The sequence below is a fragment of the Biomphalaria glabrata genome, chromosome 8 (genome assembly GCF_947242115.1).
Source record: "Biomphalaria glabrata chromosome 8, xgBioGlab47.1, whole genome shotgun sequence".
NCBI classification, from domain to species: Eukaryota; Metazoa; Mollusca; class Gastropoda; family Planorbidae; genus Biomphalaria; species Biomphalaria glabrata.
In genome coordinates, this window is record NC_074718.1 from 18,992,530 (window position 1) to 19,014,874 (window position 22,345).

General features: G+C 35.0%; 1 protein-coding gene across 3 annotated transcripts in view; it reads left to right on the forward strand.

The window, feature by feature from the left end:
- Window positions 1-22,345, forward strand: part of LOC106073838 (glycine receptor subunit alpha-2-like) — a 124,203-nt gene that overhangs the window by 23,574 nt on the left and 78,284 nt on the right. The window contains exon 1 of one of the 3 annotated variants that reach the window (XM_056038646.1): window positions 9,211-9,338. The exons of the other annotated variants lie outside the window; for them this stretch is intronic. The gene's annotated coding sequence lies outside the window, so the exon portion shown is untranslated. Of the gene's footprint in view, window positions 1-9,210; window positions 9,339-22,345 lie in introns of those variants that run through there. 3 annotated transcript variants of the gene reach the window in all.

The following is a 22,345-nucleotide window of genomic DNA, read 5'->3' on the forward strand; positions in this document are numbered from 1 at the left end:
CATTTCCTGTCAATTACTCCCGGCTTCCCCTTTTCAACATCACTTCCATTCATTACACAAATTCGCACCATTATTCATGCACACCGTGCTGCGCTACGACCGTAACACCCCCCTTGTTTGCCAAGTTCGATGTACATCGAACGTCTTTTAAATATCGAATAAAATTATAAATCACTGTTCAATATAATTATATTATCTTCATTAATTCTCATTCTTTTAAACCAGGTAAAAACCAACGACAACAACAAAACCCTCCAACAGAAAAATTAAATATCATCATTCTTTACATTATTATTTAAGGTTCAAAATTACTTACATCCATCCCAATGTATAATGTCCAGACTTCCCCAACGAACCAATCAGAGTAAATCTCATAATTCACAATTATAAACTATAATTAACTATGTAACTGTAATACTATATTTTACATTTCTAACAATGGTTTCATCAGATTCTCAATATAACACCATATATTAATATCTCGACACCTCACACATGTAACAAAGCTTCGTCAATCCATACAGTCTTCGATTACATATACATGTAGTATGTGTATATTTACAAAATGTTCCAATCTGTTATAGATGTCTATTCATTACAATGCTATTCATTGTGTTCTCACCAAAATGATTTTACTGACATTATTCTTTTGACCAACCAACAGAAACAAAATTGACGTGGCCAAGCTCCTTTCCTTACTTCCATTTCTTTTCCTTCTTAGGTACACCGTGATAATGTGTCAGCTATCACATTGTCTTTCCCTGGTATTGTCCTGACCTCAAAGTTATAATCCATAAGTTGCAATGCCCATCTGGCTATTCTGTTGTTCCCTAGTTTATTTGTATTAATGAAGGCCAAGGGAGCGTGATCCGTCCATAGTTCAAATTTAGCTCCCATTAGGTAGAACCCTAATTTTGTTATACCCCATACAATGGCTAGTCATTCCTTTTCAATGGTAGCATATTTCAACTCAGATGCTGTCAGTTTTCTACTCACATATAAAACAGGATGTGGGACTCCATTCCATTTTTGCATTAGACAGCCTTCTATTGCAATGGCTGATGCATCTGTAGCCAAAATAAATTCCTTAGTATTGTCAGGTAATTTCAAAATCGGTGCCCCAGAAAAGAAAGTTTTAATTATGTCCAGTGCTTCTTGACATTCCTCCGTCCACACTATATTGTTAGGTTTTCCTTTCTTTGTTAGATTTGTTAGTGGTTCAATTATTTCTGAAAAATTTGCGATAAATTTTCTATAAAAGTTGCATAACCCCAAAAGGCTTCTAATTTGCTTCTTTGTCTTTGGTACCTTAATGTCCAATATTTTTGATACAGTTTCTTCCAATGGTGAAATGTACTCATTTTTAATCTTATACCCCAAAAATGAAATTTCACTTAGGCCAATTTTTATCTTTGTTGGTTTCAATGTTAAATTGTTTTCTTTGATAATTTTAAAAACCTCTCCAAGGCTTTGTATATGCTCATCCCATTGCTCACTAAAAATGCAAATATCATCTAAATAACAAATTGTGTCTCTTCTATGGCTGAATAATTTGGCCATCATTCTGTTAAACGTGGCTGGAGCATTTACCAAGCCAAAGCTCATCACATTCCATTGATATATGCCCGAAGGTGTCTTAAATGCCGATAATGGTTTAGCTTCTTGTTTTAGAGGTACTTGCCAGTATCCTCTTGACAGATCCAACGTGCTAAAAATCTTTGCATTTTTTAGCTTAGAAAACATTTCTTCTGCTTGTGGCATTGGAAATGGATCAAATTGTGTGACTTTATTCAACTGTCGATAATCCACACACAATCTTAAGTTGCCACACTTTTTTTTTAACAAGCACGACTGGTGCAGCCCATGGTGAACTAGATGGTTCTATCACTCCAAGTGTTAGTAGCTCATCAATTTCCTTCTGTAATGTTTCTCTATGGTGTAATGGGATCGTATATTGTGGCAGTTTATTCGGTACTTTGCCAGTTAACTTGATATCATGTTCTATAATACTTGTTTTCCCAGGTAAATCCGTAAAAATATTCTTATACTCCTCAATTAGTGCCTTGATTTCTTTAGCTCTATCAAGAGAAACTCCATCCACCGTGACATGCTTCCACGTTTGCCTACTTTCTGTTGCCACTGTCTCTATTGGTCTAAACCTTTCCTCTGTCTCCATTTCTTCCGTCACACAGGCACTCATTGTCATTGACTCATCTTTACTCCTTTCTTCACTTCTTTGTCTTGGTCTGAACTCTTTTAACAAATCTACATGAAATATTTTGAGCTTCGAATCAATGTCTATTTCATAATCCACATCGCTAATTTTCCTTGTTATTTTGTACGGTCCCAGCCATTTTGTGAACAGTACATTATTCTTATCCTTGAGTAAGACCAAAACATCTTGTCCTACGTCTAATTCCGTCATTTTTCTATGTTTATTCACCCTGCAACGCGTTAATTCATTTTTCTCTAGTACCTGTCTACCCGCTTCTTCGCATGCCTTTATAACCTGATTTCTAGTTTCTGTTACAATATCATAACTGTCATTAGTTCCTACATGTTCATGAGAGATTATCAAATCTTTCACTATTGTCATTGGACCTCGCGGATTTCCTCCATAAATCATTTGAAATGGTGAAAACCCTGTTGTTTCATTACGACTCTCTCTGTATGCAAATAGTATTGACGGAATAGCCATATCCCACTCTTTGGGTTTATCATCCACTACTTTAGATAATGCTTTCTTTAGCGTACCATTAAAGCGTTCGCAAATACCATTGCTCTGTGGGTGGTAAGGGGCTGTAAACCTTTGCTGAATCCCAAACATGTTCAAGAATGTTGTAGTCAGCTGACAGTTGAATTGAGTGCCCCTATCTGCCAATATTTCTTTAGGAAATCCATATCTTGTAAACAACGTATATAATGCTTGTACTATGTCTCTGGTTTCAATTCTTTTGAGTGGGATAGCTTCCGGCCATCTGGAGCACACGTCTATCACAGTTAAAATATAACGGTGACCCCTATTAGAAACTACTGGCATTGGACCAATCAAATCAATCGCTATTTTACTAAATGGTCTATCTGCTATATCCACCCTTTGTAATGGTGCTTTTATTTTTCTTGCCCCTTTTATTTGGCATAGTCTGCACGAAGTCACATAGTTTTTGATGTCCTTACTAATAGATGGCCAATAGAAATCCTTGAATATTCTTTGTTTCGTTTTATGTATTCCCATATGTCCTGCGTGTGCTACATCGTGCCCATTTTCCATAACAAGCTGCCTGAATTCTCTAGGTACCACAAGCTGGATTATTGTTTCCCCATGCCATTCAATCTCTCTAACAAGAGCTCCTCTTTCTATAAAGAATCTTCCTCCTCTACCTCATTTCTGAGCCAGCTGACGTAACTCTGGGTCATTTTTTTGTTTTGTGATAAATTTTTCTTTGTTAAATCCTATATCTTTGATTTCTATTGTTTCTGTGTTTTCATGTTGTTCTTCATCTTGCTCTTTTTCCTTAGTTGATAACTTAAACAATTTTGCCAAATCTCCTTCCTCTACATCCTTACTACAGGATCGAGTAGTCGCCATTCCACAACAATTTTTCCAAACTTCTATCTCATTTTCCGTGCACTTCTTTATGTTTGGTATATTGCCAATAATCAAATCAATTTGATCATGGTCTATAACACATGCCTCTACGATCCCCGTATAATACGGTGTTTTAATGTTCACTCGGGCCACGGGTAATCGAACTGTTTTACCATCAAACATAATACATGCTTTGTTTTTTCCAGTATATTCATGATCTTCAACCAATTTTCGGTTTATTCCAACAATAGTGCTCCCAGTGTCCCTTATCGTTCTTGCAGCTTTATTTCCTACAAATGTTTGAAAACAGTCGAGACTTCCTGAACTCGACAATAACGACAAACTTTGATCTCTTCTATTTCTTCCGCTGTCATATCTTCCCTGTCTGTTTCCTTGATATCGCCCTCTGTAGCTATTATACTGGCCTTGTCTACTATCTATTTGGCTCCTTCCTTGTCCTCTAAACCTATTCTGTCCTTCATATCTAAATCTTCTATTGTTGCTATAATTGTCTTGTGTTTCTCTAGCTCTATTAAATGCTACTATTTCTTCAATATCGCTACCTCTGTTTAACTTTTTTTCAGGATGTGCCACTTTGTAAGCCCTTATTAATTTTACAATCTCATCTACAGATTTTGGCTTTCTCTCCAGCAGGAATATTTTTAGTTCGTCATGACTCTCATAAATGACTTTATCCAGCATAAGAAATACCTTTAGTCCATCAAACGTCTTCTCTATTTTTGATGACTCTGTCCAATTGTCAAAGTAGCTATTCATCTTGTCTAAAAATGTTTGGGGGTCCTCGTTGGTTTCAATGGTGCAATTAACATATTGTTGACGATAAAACGCCTCAGTTTTTCCAAATGTTCGTAGTAATTGCTCCTTTACTATTTGGTAATTATTCTGATTCATGCAAATCTTTGACGGTACCTCCGCTGCAAATGACTTCGATAACAAAAATGTCCATTTATCTTCCGGAAAAGCTAATTCTTTCATTTCAATTTCAAACTTCTTTAAGAAAATATCTATGTCTATTTTATTCTTATCAAACATTGTGCCTTTATATTTTGCCAATTTATTTCCAGACACGTCATTTTTCTTTCCAGTACCTTCATCTTTAGCTTTTCCTTTTTTTATTTCCAACTTTTCTTTCTCTATGGCTAACCTTTCTTTCTCCATAGCTAGCTTCTCTTTCTCAATTTCTTTATCCGTAACTAATTTCTCTTTACTGATAGCCAACTTCTCTTTCTCTATTTCTTTATCCATTGCTAACTTCTCTTTCTCTATTTCCTTTTCCATGACTAACTTCTCTTTATCTCTTTCTTTTTCCATGGCTAACTTCTCTTTCTCTATTTCCTTTTCCATGACTAACTTCTCTTTCTCTCTTTCTTTTTCCATGGCTAACTTCTCTTTCTCTATTTCCTTTTCCATGGCTAACTTCTCTTTCTCTATTTCCTTTTCCTTGACTAGTTTCTCTCTTTCTATTAATCTTTCTTGTACATATTTTCTCAGCTCTGCTCCTTCTAATTCCAATAGTCTCCCTTCTTCTTTCAAAGCAACTATCTCAGCTTTATCCGCCATTTGTATTTTTTCTTTATCTAGTTATCTGACCATATCAATTAAATATATTTGATTCTCATATACTTAATGCTTGGACCCAACAATGTTCATATCTAAATGTAATGTAATGAACCAAACGTTTAATGTTATTCCAATACAAATATGTATCTACTTCCCGGAATACTCTTCTTCCTGCTGGTATAACTGCCAATGCTAGTGTATATTCTCCGCCGGTGATATGAATCTTTCGTTATTTGTCTATATGCCGTGGTCAGTGTATATCCGTTGGTCCTAAATAGGCACTGTTCTCCACCGTAGTCAAAATTCACTAGTGTTGCCCACAGCAGTGCTAATAATCGTACAAATTTCCATCAATATTGAATGTTAAAGGTTATTGTTGAGGACTATGACCAGCCAGAATAATGAACATGTACTTCAGCAGCCACTGACATGATTTTTTAAAATTATTTTTTTTTTCAATAAATTCATAGCACATCCAAATACAGTGGGTAATCCCTGACGTTTTCACATTGGTGAATGTAGAGAATTGCCCGTCATAATAATTATAATGATATAAATCTAGATTTAAATGTTAATCCAATTGATTAATTCAACAATAATGTTTTTAGTTAAGTTTCAACTAAAGGTTTATGTTTACCAGTGAGTCTAGTACATAGCTTTAGAGATTTAGATGACGCTACTCTCCCAATCTTAATAGATCTAGAGATCTAGAGATTTTGTTACACTTTGTAGTACTAGTAGCCTAATACCTCAGTAGACAGGAATTAGATACCGATATAACGCAGGTCTTGCCTTTTCCGTTGGGCGCCACTTGTTACGACACAAGACTCTTCGAAATAATAATAGACTCTCAGGTTATTACTCTATAAATACTTTAATATTACAACAAGTTATGTAAATCCGAACATTTCATTTCTCTTCCTGTCAATTACTCCCGGCTTCCCCTTTTCAACATCACTTCCATTCATTACACAAATTCGCACCATTATTCATGTACACCGTGCTGCGCTACGACCGTAACAGTGACTAATGTTAATTTATAGAAATTAATGCTACATTATTGTGCACTTCACCATATAAAGTACATTACATCATGTTAAACAGCTAAAGTACATTACATCATGTTAAACAGCTAAAGTACATTACATCATGTTAAACAGCAAAAGTACATTACATCATGTTAAACAGCTAAAGTACTTTACATCATGTTAAACAGCTAAAGTACATTACATCATGTTAAACAGCTAAAGTACATTACATCATGTTAAAAAGATAAAGTACATTACATCATGTTAAACAGCTAAAGTACATTAGATCATGTTAAACTAAAGTACATTACATCATGTTAAACAGCTAAAGTACATTACATCATGTTAAACAGCAAAAGTACATTAGATCATGTTAAACAGCTAAAGTACATTACATCATGTTTAACAGCTAAAGTACATTACATCATGTTAAACTAAAGTACATTACATCATGTTAAACAGCTAAAGTACATTACATCATGTTAAACAGCAAAAGTACATTAGATCATGTTAAACAGCTAAAGTACATTACATAATGTTAAACAGCAAAAGTACATTACATCATGTTAAACAGCTAAAGTACTTTACATCATGTTAAACATCTAAAGTACATTACATCATGTTAAACAGCTAAAGTACATTACATCATGTTAAAAAGCTAAAGTACATTACATCATGTTAAACAGCTAAAGTACATTAGATCATGTTAAACTAAAGTACATTACATCATGTTAAACAGCTAAAGTACATTACACCATGTTAAACAGCAAAAGTACATTAGATCATGTTAAACAGCTAAAGTACATTACATCATGTTAAACAGCTAAAGTACATTACATCATGTTAAACTAAAGTACATTACATCATGTTAAACAGCTAAAGTACATTACATCATGTTAAACAGCAAAAGTACATTAGATCATGTTAAACAGCTAAAGTACATTACATCATGTTAAACAACAAAAGTACATTACATCATGTTAAACAGCAAAAGTACATTACATCATGTTTAACAGCTAAAGTACATTATATCATGTTAAACAGCAAAAGTACATTACATCATGTTAAACAGCAAAAGTACATTACATCATGTTAAACTAAAGTACATTACATCATGTTAAACAGCTAAAGTACATTACATCATGTTAAACAGCAAAAGTACATTAGATCATGTTAAACAGCAAAAGTACATTACATCATGTTAAACAGCTAAAGTACTTTACATCATGTTAAACAGCTAAAGTACATTACATCATGTTAAACAGCTAAAGTACATTACATCATGTTAAAAAGCTAAAGTACATTACATCATGTTAAACAGCTAAAGTACATTAGATCATGTTAAACTAAAGTACATTACATCATGTTAAACAGCTAAAGTACATTACATCATGTTAAACAGCAAAAGTACATTAGATCATGTTAAACAGCTAAAGTACATTACATCATGTTAAACAGCTAAAGTACATTACATCATGTTAAACTAAAGTACATTACATCATGTTAAACAGCAAAAGTACATTACATCATGTTTAACAGCTAAAGTACATTATATCATGTTAAACAGCAAAAGTACATTACATCATGTTAAACAGCAAAAGTACATTACATCATGTTAAATAGCTAAAGTACATTACATCATGTTAAACAGCACAAGTATATTACATCATGTTAAACAACTAAAGTACATTACATTATGTTAAACTAAAGTACATTACATCATATTAAACAGCAAAAGTACATTACATCATGTTAAACAGCTAAAGTACATTACATCATGTTAAACAGCTAAAGTACATTACATCATGTTAAATAGCTAAAGTACATTACATCATGTTAAAAAGCTAAAGTACATTACATCATGTTAAACAGCTAAAGTACATTACATCATGTTAAACAGCTAAAGTACTTTACATCATGTTAAACAGCTAAAGTACATTACATCATGTTAAACAGCTAAAGTACTTTACATCATGTTAAACAGCTAAAGTACTTTACATTTATTTACACGTTATGTTGCACTGCTACAATGTTTCTCTTAGTTGATCCAACAATGTTTTCCGCAACAAATCTACCAACAATTGGTTATTCGATAATCACTATGAAGTTTTCTTTAAATAAACCTACCCAAAAATATTTCGTTACCAATATGTAGCTCCATGCTTCTAGTGGTGCCACGTTTCTCCCTCCAAAACTAAAGTCTTCTGGCTTGATCAGGGCACGGACCAAAGGTTTGGAACTCACTCCCCATTGATCTCAGACAGACAACATGCTACACTACAGTTGTAATGTTATCACAGCGCATTAAGCTTACATTTTATTTGTTAACAGCGCTAAAATTATTATTATTATTATTATTATGTTAGAAATGAACGAGTAGTCATTCTCTGGCGCTGCCAGGGTCGAGTTTCGCTAAAGAGAAACAAAATTCATCGTAGTCCCTTTAACAGTTTCCACTGAGGAATTTTCTGGTGATGTGGCAGGTCTGCAGCAGTACCGCCCTCTGACAGGCAACGAAGATGTTCCTAGGAATGTTAAGGGCCTTCAAGGTGTCTGTGAGGTATTATTATTATTATTATTATTATGCATCCACATTATCACTTGAAGTCAGCTTTCGACTTGTTTTTACATTAGATCTATTTATAGAATTCTATAAGCTCTAAACGGTCACAAGCTAAACAAAAAATTTAACCAGTTGAATAAATAACAAAATAATATTTAGTGAGTTCAATTCACATCATAAAGTAGCAGCCCCCTCCCCAGTCTTCTCTCTCTCATACACACACACACACACTTGATATGCACAGTTCTCTAATTCTTCTATCATTTCATTCCTCTACCCTTTTTAACTCATTACTCACACAGCATGCAGTCTCACTCCTCCCCCCCCCCCCCCCGTCTTTTCTTTCAAGCGTTCCATTGAATACCCCCTCCCTCCCTCCCTTACCCATCTCTTTTAGACGTCACGGCAACATATGACTTCCCACCCGCTCATCAGTTGTAATTTAGGGGCCGAAACAACCTGGATTTGCGTGTGTGTCCAGATTGAATGACCAGCAGTAGAGTGGACAATGTCAGTCTGTGCAGATTTACTTCACAAAACTCGACGTTTCACGTCAGAAAAGTGAATTAACTGAGCTGTAAGTTGTTTTTTTTTCCTCTTCTAGCTTATTTGGAAACTACACTTTCATTATGTCCAGTAAACATTAGATCTATTCTAGGTCACGTGGTACGCTTTAGTTGTAAGTAGAACTAGTTATACAATTGCTGAGCACAATGCCATGTACTTCAGATAATCTCAGATGCACTATGAAATGGCTATAATCTTATTTACTCTAAGATTAGCACATTCTCATGTACAATCTCATGAACAATAAGATAAAACAATCTCATGTACTATAGATAGCAAAATCTTATGTACTTTATGACGACCACAAACTCATGTATATTAAAAGACATAACGTCATGTTCTTTAAGAGCATAATTTCATTGTACAATCCATTGTACTATCACAAACTTTTTTTTACTAAAGATAGCACAACCTCATGTACTATAAGAAAGCGCAATCTCATAAAATATTAGACGAGCACTATGTCATGAACTATTAGACAAGCTCTATGTCATGAACTATTAGACGAGCACTATGTCATGTACTATTAGACAAGCTCTATGTCATGAACTATTAGACGAGCACTATTTCATGAACTATTAGACGAGCACTATGTCATGAACTATTAGACAAGCTCTATGTCATGAACTATTAGACGAGCACTATGTCATGAACTATTAGACAAGCTCTATGTCATGAACTATTAGACGAGCACTATGTCATGTACTATTAGACAAGCTCTATGTCATGAACTATTAGACGAGCACTATTTCATGAACTATTAGACGAGCACTATGTCATGAACTATTAGACAAGCTCTATGTCATGAACTATTAGACGAGCACTATGTCATGAACTATTAGACAAGCTCTATGTCATGAACTATTAGACGAGCACTATTTCATGAACTATTAGACAAGCTCTATGTCATGAACTATTAGACGAGCACTATTTCATGAACTATTAGACGAGCTCTATGTCATGAACTATTAGACAAGCTCTATGTCATGAACTATTAGACAAGCTCTATGTCATGAACTATTAGACAAGCTCTATGTCATGAACTATTAGACAAGCTCTATGTCATGAACTATTAGACGAGCACTATGTCATGAACTATTAGACGAGCTCTATGTCATGAACTATTAGACAAGCTCTATGTCATGTACTATTAGACGAGCTCTATGTCATGAACTATTAGACAAGCTCTATGTCATGAACTATTAGACAAGCTCTATGTCATGAACTATTAGACGAGCTCTATGTCATGAACTATTAGACAAGCTCTATGTCATGAACTATTAGACGAGCACTATTTCATGAACTATTAGACAATCACTATCTCATGAACTATTAGACAAGCACTATGTCATGAACTATTAGACGAGCTCTATGTCATGAACTATTAGACGAGCTCTATGTCATGAACTATTACACGAGCTCTATGTCATGAACTATTAGACGAGCTCTATGTCATGAACTATTAGACGAGCTCTATGTCATGAACTATTAGACGAGCACTATGTCATGAACTATTAGACAAGCTCTATGTCATGAACTATTAGACGAGCACTATGTCATGTACTATTAGACGAGCACTATTTCATGTACTATTAGACGATCACTATGTCATGTACTATTAGACAAGCTCTATGTCATGAACTATTAGACGAGCACTATCTAATGAACTATTAGACAAGCACTATCTCATGAACTATTAGACAAGCACTATCTCATGTACTATTAGACAAGCTCTATGTCATGAACTATTAGACAAGCACTATCTCATGTACTATTAGACAAGCACTATCTCATGAACTATTAGACAAGCACTATCTCATGAACTATTAGACGAGCACTATGTCATGAACTATTAGACAAGCACTATGTCATGAACTATTAGACAAGCTCTATGTCATGAACTATTAGACGATCACTATGTCATGAACTATTAGACAAGCACTATGTCATGAACTATTAGACGAGCACTATGTCATGTACTATTAGACGAGCACTATTTCATGAACTATTAGACAAGCTCTATGTCATGAACTATTAGACGATCACGATGTCATGAACTATTAGACGAGCACTATTTCATGAACTATTAGACGAGCACTATGTCATTTACTATTAGACGAGCACTATTTCATGAACTATTAGACGAGCACTATTTCATGAACTATTAGACAAGCTCTATGTCATGAACTATTAGACGATCACTATGTCATGAACTATTAGACGAGCACTATTTCATGAACTATTAGACGAGCACTATGTCATTTACTATTAGACGAGCACTATTTCATGAACTATTAGACGAGCACTATTTCATGAACTATTAGACGAGCACTATGTCATTTACTATTAGACGAGCACTATTTCATGAACTATTAGACGAGCACTATTTCATGAACTATTAGACGAGCACTATTTCATGAACTATTAGACAAGCTCTATGTCATGAACTATTAGACGATCACTATGTCATGAACTATTAGACGAGCACTATTTCATGAACTATTAGACGAGCACTATGTCATTTACTATTAGACGAGCACTATTTCATGAACTATTAGACGAGCACTATTTCATGAACTATTAGACGAGCACTATGTCATTTACTATTAGACGAGCACTATTTCATGAACTATTAGACGAGCACTATGTCATTTACTATTAGACGAGCACTATGTCATGTACTATTAGACGAGCAATATGTCATGTACTATTAGACGATCACTATGTCATTTACTATTAGACGAGCACTATTTCATGAACTATTAGACGAGCACTATGTCATTTACTATTAGACGAGCACTATTTCATGAACTATTAGACGAGCACTATCTCATGAACTATTAGACGAGCACTATTTCATGAACTATTAGACGAGCACTATCTCATGAACTATTAGACGAGCTCTATCTCATGAACTATTAGACGAGCACTATGTCATGTACTATTAGACGAGCACTATTTCATGAACTATTAGACGAGCACTATCTCATGAACTATTAGACGAGCTCTATCTCATGAACTATTAGACGAGCACTATTTCATGAACTATTAGACAAGCACTATCTCATGAACTATTAGACGAGCTCTATGTCATGAACTATTAGACGAGCTCTATGTCATGAACTATTACACGAGCTCTATGTCATGAACTATTAGACAAGCTCTATGACATGAACTATTAGACGAGCACTATGTCATGAACTATTAGACAAGCACTATGTCATGAACTATTAGACGAGCTCTATGTCATGAACTATTAGACAAGCTCTATGACATGAACTATTAGACGAGCACTATGTCATGAACTATTAGACAAGCACTATGTCATGAACTATTAGACAAGCTCTATGTCATGAACTATTAGACGATCACTATGTCATGAACTATGAGACAAGCTCTATGACATGAACTATTAGACGAGCACTATGTCATGAACTATTAGACAAGCACTATGTCATGAACTATTAGACGATCATTATGTCATGAACTATTAGACAAGCACTATGTCATGAACTATTAGACGAGCACTATGTCATGTACTATTAGACGAGCACTATGTCATTTACTATTAGACGAGCACTATGTCATGTACTATTAGACGAGCACTATGTCATGTACTATTAGACGAGCACTATTTCATGAACTATTAGACGAGCACTATGTCATTTACTATTAGACGAGCACTATTTCATGAACTATTAGACGAGCACTATCTCATGAACTATTAGACGAGCACTATTTCATGAACTATTAGACGAGCACTATCTCATGAACTATTAGACGAGCTCTATCTCATGAACTATTAGACGAGCACTATGTCATGTACTATTTGACGAGCACTATTTCATGAACTATTAGACGAGCACTATGTCATGAACTATTAGACAAGCTCTATGTCATGAACTATTAGACGAGCACTATTTCATGAACTATTAGACGAGCACTATCTCATGAACTATTAGACAAGCTCTATGTCATGAACTATTAGACGAGCACTATCTCATGAACTATTAGACAAGCTCTATGTCATGAACTATTAGACGAGCACTATCTCATGAACTATTAGACGAGCACTATGTCATGTACTATTAGACGAGCACTATGTCATGTACTATTAGACGAGCACTATGTCATTTACTATTAGACGAGCACTATGTCATGTACTATTAGACGAGCACTATGTCATGTACTATTAGACGAGCACTATTTCATGAACTATTAGACGAGCACTATGTCATGAACTATTAGACGAGCACTATGTCATGAACTATTAGACAAGCACTATGTCATGAACTATTAGACGAGCACTATGTCATGAACTATTAGACAAGCTCTATGACATGAACTATTAGACGAGCACTATGTCATGAACTATTAGACAAGCACTATGTCATGAACAATTAGACAAGCTCTATGTCATGAACTATTAGACGATCACTATGTCATGAACTATTAGACAAGCTCTATGACATGAACTATTAGACGAGCACTATGTCATGAACTATTAGACAAGCACTATGTCATGAACTATTAGACGATCACTATGTCATGAACTATTAGACGATCACTATGTCATGAACTATTAGACGAGCTCTATGTCATGAACTATTAGACGATCACTATGTCATGAACTATTAGACGAGCTCTATGTCATGAACTATTACACGAGCTCTATGTCATGAACTATTAGACGAGCTCTATGTCATGAACTATTAGACGAGCACTATGTCATGAACTATTAGACGAGCTCTATGTCATGAACTATTAGACGAGCACTATGTCATGAACTATTAGACAAGCTCTATGTCATGAACTATTAGACGATCACTATGTCATGAACTATTAGACAAGCTCTATGACATGAACTATTAGACGAGCACTATGTCATGAACTATTAGACGAGCACTATGTCATGAACTATTAGACAAGCTCTATGACATGAACTATTAGACGAGCACTATGTCATGAACTATTAGACAAGCACTATGTCATGAACTATTAGACAAGCTCTATGTCATGAACTATTAGACGATCACTATGTCATGAACTATTAGACAAGCTCTATGACATGAACTATTAGACGAGCACTATGTCATGAACTATTAGACAAGCACTATGTCATGAACTATTAGACGATCACTATGTCATGAACTATTAGACGATCACTATGTCATGAACTATTAGACGAGCACTATTTCATGAACTATTAGACGAGCACTATCTCATGAACTATTAGACAAGCTCTATGTCATGAACTATTAGACGAGCACTATCTCATGAACTATTAGACAAGCTCTATGTCATGAACTATTAGACGAGCACTATCTCATGAACTATTAGACGAGCACTATGTCATGTACTATTAGACGAGCACTATGTCATGTACTATTAGACGAGCACTATGTCATTTACTATTAGACGAGCACTATGTCATGTACTATTAGACGAGCACTATGTCATGTACTATTAGACGAGCACTATTTCATGAACTATTAGACGAGCACTATGTCATGAACTATTAGACGAGCACTATGTCATGAACTATTAGACAAGCACTATGTCATGAACTATTAGACGAGCACTATGTCATGAACTATTAGACAAGCTCTATGACATGAACTATTAGACGAGCACTATGTCATGAACTATTAGACAAGCACTATGTCATGAACTATTAGACAAGCTCTATGTCATGAACTATTAGACGATCACTATGTCATGAACTATTAGACAAGCTCTATGACATGAACTATTAGACGAGCACTATGTCATGAACTATTAGACAAGCACTATGTCATGAACTATTAGACGATCACTATGTCATGAACTATTAGACGATCACTATGTCATGAACTATTAGACGAGCTCTATGTCATGAACTATTAGACGATCACTATGTCATGAACTATTAGACGAGCTCTATGTCATGAACTATTACACGAGCTCTATGTCATGAACTATTAGACGAGCTCTATGTCATGAACTATTAGACGAGCACTATGTTATGAACTATTAGACGAGCTCTATGTCATGAACTATTAGACGAGCACTATGTCATGAACTATTAGACAAGCTCTATGTCATGAACTATTAGACGATCACTATGTCATGAACTATTAGACAAGCTCTATGACATGAACTATTAGACAAGCACTATGTCATGAACTATTAGACGAGCACTATGTCATGAACTATTAGACAAGCTCTATGACATGAACTATTAGACGAGCACTATGTCATGAACTATTAGACAAGCACTATGTCATGAACTATTAGACAAGCTCTATGTCATGAACTATTAGACGATCACTATGTCATGAACTATTAGACAAGCTCTATGACATGAACTATTAGACGAGCACTATGTCATGAACTATTAGACAAGCACTATGTCATGAACTATTAGACAAGCTCTATGACATGAACTATTAGACGAGCACTATGTCATGAACTATTAGACAAGCACTATGTCATGAACTATTAGACAAGCTCTATGTCATGAACTATTAGACGATCACTATGTCATGAACTATTAGACAAGCTCTATGTCATGAACTATTAGACAAGCACTATGTCATGAACTATTAGACAAGCTCTATGTCATGAACTATTAGACGATCACTATGTCATGAACTATTAGACAAGCTCTATGACATGAACTATTAGACGAGCACTATGTCATGAACTATTAGACAAGCACTATGTCATGAACTATTAGACGATCACTATGTCATGAACTATTAGACGATCACTATGTCATGAACTATTAGACGAGCACTATTTCATGAACTATTAGACGAGCACTATCTCATGAACTATTAGACAAGCTCTATGTCATGAACTATTAGACGAGCACTATCTCATGAACTATTAGACGAGCTCTATGTCATGAACTATTAGACGAGCACTATGTCATGAACTATTAGACGAGCTCTATGTCATGAACTATTAGACGAGCACTATGTCATGAACTATTAGACAAGCTCTATGTCATGAACTATTAGACGATCACTATGTCATGAACTATTAGACAAGCTCTATGACATGAACTATTAGACGAGCACTATGACATGAACTATTAGACGAGCACTATGTCATGAACTATTAGACAAGCACTATGTCATGAACTATTAGACAAGCTCTATGTCATGAACTATTAGACGATCACTATGTCATGAACTATTAGACAAGCTCTATGACATGAACTATTAGACGAGCACTATGTCATGAACTATTAGACAAGCACTATGTCATGAACTATTAGACGATCACTATGTCATGAACTATTAGACGATCACTATGTCATGAACTATTAGACGAGCACTATTTCATGAACTATTAGACGAGCACTATCTCATGAACTATTAGACAAGCTCTATGTCATGAACTATTAGACGAGCACTATCTCATGAACTATTAGACAAGCTCTATGTCATGAACTATTAGACGAGCACTATCTCATGAACTATTAGACGAGCACTATGTCATGTACTATTAGACGAGCACTATGTCATGTACTATTAGACGAGCACTATGTCATTTACTATTAGACGAGCACTATGTCATGTACTATTAGACGAGCACTATGTCATGTACTATTAGACGAGCACTATTTCATGAACTATTAGACGAGCACTATGTCATGAACTATTAGACGAGCACTATGTCATGAACTATTAGACAAGCACTATGTCATGAACTATTAGACGAGCACTATGTCATGAACTATTAGACAAGCTCTATGACATGAACTATTAGACGAGCACTATGTCATGAACTATTAGACAAGCACTATGTCATGAACTATTAGACAAGCTCTATGTCATGAACTATTAGACGATCACTATGTCATGAACTATTAGACAAGCTCTATGACATGAACTATTAGACGAGCACTATGTCATGAACTATTAGACAAGCACTATGTCATGAACTATTAGACGATCACTATGTCATGAACTATTAGACGATCACTATGTCATGAACTATTAGACGAGCTCTATGTCATGAACTATTAGACGATCACTATGTCATGAACTATTAGACGAGCTCTATGTCATGAACTATTACACGAGCTCTATGTCATGAACTATTAGACGAGCTCTATGTCATGAACTATTAGACGAGCACTATGTCATGAACTATTAGACGAGCTCTATGTCATGAACTATTAGACGAGCACTATGTCATGAACTATTAGACAAGCTCTATGTCATGAACTATTAGACGATCACTATGTCATGAACTATTAGACAAGCTCTATGACATGAACTATTAGACGAGCACTATGTCATGAACTATTAGACGAGCACTATGTCATGAACTATTAGACAAGCTCTATGACATGAACTATTAGACGAGCACTATGTCATGAACTATTAGACAAGCACTATGTCATGAACTATTAGACAAGCTCTATGTCATGAACTATTAGACGATCACTATGTCATGAACTATTAGACAAGCTCTATGACATGAACTATTAGACGAGCACTATGTCATGAACTATTAGACAAGCACTATGTCATGAACTATTAGACGATCACTATGTCATGAACTATTAGACGATCACTATGTCATGAACTATTAGACGAGCTCTATGTCATGAACTATTAGACGATCACTATGTCATGAACTATTAGACGAGCTCTATGTCATGAACTATTACACGAGCTCTATGTCATGAACTATTAGACGAGCTCTATGTCATGAACTATTAGACGAGCACTATGTCATGAACTATTAGACGAGCTCTATGTCATGAACTATTAGACGAGCACTATGTCATGAACTATTAGACAAGCTCTATGTCATGAACTATTAGACGATCACTATGTCATGAACTATTAGACAAGCTCTATGACATGAACTATTAGACGAGCACTATGTCATGAACTATTAGACAAGCACTATGTCATGAACTATTAGACGATCACTATGTCATGAACTATTAGACGATCACTATGTCATGAACTATTAGACGATCACTATTTCATGAACTATTAGACGAGCACTATGTCATGAACTATTAGACGAGCACTATGTCATGAACTATTAGACGATCACTATGTCATGAACTATTAGACAAGCTCTATGTCATGAACTATTAGACAAGCTCTATGTCATGAACTATTAGACGATCACTATGTCATGAACTATTAGACAAGCTCTATGTCATGAACTATTAGACAAGCTCTATGTCATGAACTATTAGACGAGCACTATGTCATGAACTATTAGACGATCACTATGTCATGTACTATTAGACGAGCACTATGTCATGTACTATTAGACGATCACTATGTCATGAACTATTAGACGAGCACTATCTCATGAACTATTAGACGAGCACTATCTCATGAACTATTAGACAAGCTCTATGTCATGAACTATTAGACGAGCACTATCTCATGAACTATTAGACAAGCTCTATGTCATGTACTATTAGACGAGCACTATCTAATGAACTATTAGACAAGCACTATCTCATGAACTATTAGACGAGCACTATTTAATGAACTATTAGACGAGCACTATGTCATGAACTATTAGACAAGCTCTATGTCATGAACTATTAGACGAGCACTATTTCATGAACTATTAGACGAGCACTATCTCATGAACTATTAGACAAGCTCTATGTCATGAACTATTAGACGAGCACTATCTCATGAACTATTAGACGAGCTCTATCTCATGTACTATTAGACGATCACTATGTCATGTACTATTAGACGAGCTCTATCTCATGTACTATTAGACGAGCACTATCTCATGAACTATTAGACAAGCTCTATGTCATGAACTATTAGACGAGCACTATCTAATGAACTATTAGACAATCACTATGTCATGAACTATTAGACGATCACTATGTCATGTACTATTAGACGAGCTCTATCTCATGAACTATTAGACGATCACTATGTCATGAACTATTAGACGAGCTCTATCTCATGAACTATTAGACAAGCACTATGTCATGTACTATTAGACGAGCACTATCTCATGAACTATTAGACGAGCACTATGTCATGAACTATTAGACGAGCACTATGTCATGTACTATTAGACGAGCACTATGTCATGAACTATTAGACGAGCACTATCTCATGAACTATTAGACGAGCACTATGTCATGAACTATTAGTTGAGCACTATCTCATGAACTATTAGACGAGCACTATCTCATGAACTATTAGACGAGCACTATCTCATGAACTATTAGACAAGCACTATGTCATGTACTATTAGACGAGCACTATCTCATGAACTATTAGACGAGCACTATCTCATGAACTATTAGACGAGCACTATCTCATGAACTATTAGACGAGCACTATGTCATGAACTATTAGACGAGCACTATGTCATGTACTATTAGACGAGCACTATGTCATGAACTATTAGACGAGCACTATCTCATGAACTATTAGACGAGCACTATTTCATGAACTATTAGACGAGCACTATCTCATGAACTATTAGACGAGCACTATCTCATGAACTATTAGACGAGCACTATGTCATGTACTATTAGACGAGCACTATCTAATGAACTATTAGACGAGCACTATCTCATGAACTATTAGACGAGCACTATCTCATGAACTATTAGACAAGCACTATGTCATGAACTATTAGACGAGCACTATGTCATGAACTATTAGACAAGCTCTATGTCATGAACTATTAGACAAGCACTATGTCATGAACTATTAGACAAGCACTATGTCATGAACTATTAGACGAGCACTATGTCATGTACTATTAGACGAGCTCTATGTCATGAACTATTAGACGAGCACTATGTCATGTACTATTAGACAAGCTCTATGTCATGAACTATTAGACAAGCTCTATGTCATGAACTATTAGACAAGCACTATCTCATGAACTATTAGACAAGCACTATGTCATGAACTATTAGACGAGCACTATGTCATGTACTATTAGACGAGCTCTATGTCATGAACTATTAGACGAGCACTATGTCATGTACTATTAGACAAGCACTATGTCATGAACTATTAGACGAGCACTATCTAATGAACTATTAGACAAGCACTATCTCATGAACTATTAGACGAGCACTATGTCATGAACTATTAGACAAGCACTATGTCATGAACTATTAGACGAGCACTATCTAATGAACTATTAGACGAGCACTATCTCATGAACTATTAGTCGAGCACTATCTTATGAACTATACTCTTCTTTTCCATAATACTCTATTCAAGTTCCCCCCCCCCCCCATATTTCAAAAATTAATTAGTAACTTGGTTATTTAGTGCCTATCAATTAAATTTGAGTAATGTCCCTTGGTACATTTAGATACACAAATATTGCGGTACAAATTCTCTTTGTTACGATAAGTCTATCTACTGATCAATAGTCATCTAGAACTATCTATCTATCAATCTCTAATATAGAGGCTTTACAAAGAACGAATGTATAATATTGATTGGCTACTATAGCGATGAGCCTTCTAACCTCTACCAAGTCTTGAAAAGAATTACTTGAGTAAAATCAAGTTATCCCGTGTGTGTTGGGTAACACATTCAGCCTACAGTATACTTTGAACCAAGGCAAATACAGGAATAGAGACCCACATTTACCCCAAACTTTATTTACTTCTTAAGATCCCATTGAGTTGTATAGATAGTCGATTGACCAAATAATACCAGGTAGATACATGACTGAGCTAGATGGATACCCACTAAAACCGGGCAGTGAAGTTTTAAGAATCTCGACATTTAAAATCTTTTCTTTTTCGATTCGAACGAGAGATTCTTTGGTTTGGAAGTAAAATGCCAAACTACTCAGCCATCACTTTGCTTCTTTGAAATCTGTAAATAAACAAAGTCTCTATTCCGTACTGCTCTTGCGGCTCACTCACTCTCCCAAGCACAGCAGCGATCTGAAGTCAACCACAATAAAAACATATTCATTGAAGTTTGTATGTGAGAATGTTGAGGATCTTCCTCTGTGTATACTTCTTCTGTCATCTTTTTTGAATTGCAAATCATCAAATAAACATGTGGCCATTGAATACAGAGAACTGCCTTTTAATCTTGTTTTAAAAATGTTTTATACATAGATGTATATATATATGCATATTTAATTTAAAAAACAAACAAACAAAAGGTCGCGCTTCAGAAGAACATAATTAACTGTTCCATAGCAGTACACATTTGGAACAAAACGAAGTGTTTGAATCAAGAAATGAAGGACATTTGATAATTGTACTTGGTGTGGTAAATATCATAAGATATAAAAGCGTGCGAACTGTATTTTTTGGTCATTTTTATTTTTACAAAGCTTATATTAACTCAGTCTGTCTGGCTGTCTGTCTGGTAAAAAGAGTGTCCACGTTATTTCTCCCACGCCCATTCTCAAACAGTTATTTATTGTACCTAACAAAACCCGAAGCAATAAAAAAAACAGTCAATTACTCTATTAATTATTTGTAATTAATTATTTTGTTTGATATCGAATAACAGAAATTTAACTTGTACATTATTGGTAGAGATAGTTTTAAGGACAGAGTTCTTTCACTTTAGTAAGCTTTGTTTTTGTTTTAATGATTTTTTTTTTAATTTGCTTGTTAAATGGTGCATATGTGTGAGCAAAAAACATAACATATTTATTTAAAAAACAACAAAAGAACACGCTTTTGAAAGATCATTAAAAAACTTTTTTAAATATATTTTTAGCACATTGAATCTTAACCCCCCCCCCCCCAACACGCCTATGCAATAAAAGCACTTAAATAAAAAGAATCACTATGAAAATTGAAGCATCTCAAAGAAATCCTGTCAGACTTAATGTTGTTGTTGTCATTTCCAATACTCAGATCCTTAGTCCCTTTCAAATCTTCCAAATCTTGATACATTTCTTTAGGCCTTGGCTTCTTGTGTAGAAGAGGAAGAAGTGTTAGTCCTCATGTTTAACAAGGGCAGTAAATCTGTGTAGATTAGTTTAACAGAAGTGGCTAAAGTTTGTGCGGATAAT